Raw genomic sequence first — 3,002 nt, 5'->3', positions numbered from 1 at the left:
TGGAAAGACTGGAAAGAAGGAAAACTTTAACTGGGATGTATTGTATGAGAGAAGAATCTGTTTTCAATAATAGTAAAAATAACTAGAAATAAATACAATTTCATTTTATTCTAAACACAAGCTTTCCTTGTCTTTTGTTATATTTATTCCTAGATATTTAGTCTTTTCTGTGGTATTATCATTTTTAGTTTCACCTATGGAGTATGAAAGGGCAACTTGTTTTTGTTTATTTTGTCACTCATGAATCTAAGATCATTTACAGTTGCTTAAAATGTGTGTATATGCATCTTCATTTCACCTTCAGCAATAAGGTTCTGATTCATGCTTTCTGAACTCTCAGGTGTTTGTTTTGATCACACTGGGTTGTAGAACGTATTCAAAGCAAGGAGTTGAGGGCCTGAGAGATGGAGTATTGTTCAAAGTGTGCAGTGCTCTCTCAGAACACCTAAGTTTTCTCCCCTGAACCTACATTGAGTGGCTCCTAGCTGTCTATAAATCCAGCTATCAGGGATATGACCTCTCTCTAGCCTTTGTTGACACATTAAAATATGTTCATATACACACAGAACACACATACATACACATACACTCATAAAAAACTAAGTTTTCTAAAAACAAAAGCAAATCAGAGTCGAACTGATGAAAGAAATCACATCTTCTGTTACAAAGCCTCACAGGAGCGTGTGTGCACCTGCACTTGTGTGTGTGAGTGTGTGTGTGTGTGTGTGTGTGTGTTTGTGTATCTCAAACTCTTATATGAGATTTTATTTCTCTCTTTCAATTTGCATTCCTGGAATAAAACTTAACTGATCATTATATTTTCTATGACTGGATTATGATGGATATGCAGATTTGCTATCTGAATTGCTGTCCTTGCTTTTGATACCTTGGTTGACTTTTTCCTTCTGTCTGGGCTTCTTTGCTTTGGAGATTAAACAGCCTGACTTTTCCTGGTGCTTTAAGCATCATTATGATCAAGATATCTTTTGCTATGTACTGGCAATACAATATTTTATGAGGACAGTAATATCTAGATTATAAAAGATTTTCTACATACAAGACTTTGTTTTATTACCATAAACTTCAAACATAAAAATAAAATAACCAAAATTATGCTATCAGTTATATCCTTAACCATCTGAAGTACTATAATTTTAATTCTTTGACTTCTATACATTAATTTTACATGAAAACAGCTATTTCATAGTCTATATTTCTATAACATTTCCCTAATGTATTTCTCTCCCTTCCTCCCTGTTTTCTTCTTACACTTTCCTTCCTTCCTTCACCCTCCCTTCTTCCTTCTTTCTCTACTTCCCTCTCATCCTTATTTTTCTCTTCCCTTCTCTTTCATCTCACCTGTCATCTCTTCCTTTCTTCCTTCTTCCCCTCCCTCCCACCTTCCTTTTCTCTTCCTCTTTTTTCTTCCAATATCCCCGTCTTTTTTATTCCTTCTTCTATCTTCCTCAGTATATACTATTTGAAATTTAAGATAATGGGCATGCGTTTTGTGGAAGCTTTTATTTTTCAGATTTTCCTCCCCTTTCTATCTTTCTGATGCCTGTGCAAGCCTGTGTATTTTGCAGTAAACAGCTCTAGCCTTCAAGATTCAGTTCTCAGGCTGATATGGCTACTGGCCTGTTGAAAATGTCAGAGGCCTTGAGTGTCTCACTGGAGTCAACGAAGGTTTCCAACAAAGAATCTGCATCTCTGTATTTCAGTAAATAATTTTTAATACTACAATACTTGTTTAACTTTATTTATATTTTTAACATAATGTATAGTACAGTTCACTATTATTGATTCATAACCAATATTTAAACAAGTACTTGAAATCTAACAATCTCTACTATAAGACAGAATAGGTCTATTAACACTGACCTGGGCAAAAGCTTCCTTCCTAGGCTCTTTTGAATCCATTTCCCATTTGCAGATACCTAAATTGCTTCTGTTTTTATTTTGGCATTTATTTATAAAGCTATTCTAAAATTCTTTACATACAAGCATATCAGTTTGCATTTATATGGATATAAATCATTTTAATAACCAATATTTTATTTTTCTAGCCTACTTGTAGCAATAGGAGTAGACTCCTCTTAACTTTCAAACAGAAAAACATTTAGTCTTCTTTGAGTTGAGAAGCATAATCCTTGCCAATCCCATCTGCTTCATAATCATAGCTGACAGGTCCTGAAGTTTAGCTCTGTGCTAATTTTGAGTTTCTGTTTCCTTTCTGTTTCATTAATACATCTCTTTTATTTTTGCTGTTACATAATTTGGGCTTGCTCAGTACATGTTTTATCCATAATTAGTATATGCCAAGGCAGAAGGGATGGAGAGAGTAAAACACAGAGAAAATTATCTTGAACAAGAAAGACAGAATTTTCCAGACATTCCCTGTGCAATAAAAATTTCATCATCCATCAGAATACCTCAGAAAGTAAAGCTTCCTCCTAATCCTCAACTTGTCTTCTAGATTCAACCATGTCAACAGTTTGTGGATTTTATCAGGAATCCATCCCAAATCCTTCTCCTCTTTCTTCATGTGCTCCACTTCGGCCTAAGCTCTTAGGCTTCTGCAGTAGTTTTCTGTACTGTTCCTCTTGGTCTGAGCCCTTATTCATGGTGATTCTGGGTTATTCTAAGATACAATAAGAGTGTTTCTCTCCATATGGCCTAATTCAATGTTCTTGTGGCCAGCATGGGCCATACTATATAATGATATTAAACTTAGAGCTCTGACTTTCGCTCTGATGAATCTGTTGCCAAGACTCTTTACTTCACTATGTGGTCTGTTCAAATTCATCTCCTCTCTGTGCTTTATATATCTCTTATTTTCCATTCATGTGTATTATCCTATCTTTTAAGATGCTTTTTTTTGTTTGACTCCACTTTATAAACAATTTTTTCTAGAATGTGTTAGAAGAATTTCCTGGACAGTGCAAAATTTTTCTGGTCATGATTACTTGACGTTATTATACCTCCCTTCCTTGCCTTGCTTA

The sequence above is a fragment of the Grammomys surdaster genome, unplaced genomic scaffold (genome assembly GCF_004785775.1).
Source record: "Grammomys surdaster isolate TR1022 unplaced genomic scaffold, NIH_TR_1.0 243, whole genome shotgun sequence".
Lineage (NCBI taxonomy): Eukaryota > Metazoa > Chordata > Mammalia > Rodentia > Muridae > Grammomys > Grammomys surdaster.
The sequence above is the reverse complement of the archived record's forward strand: the minus strand, read 5'-3'. Positions refer to the sequence as shown.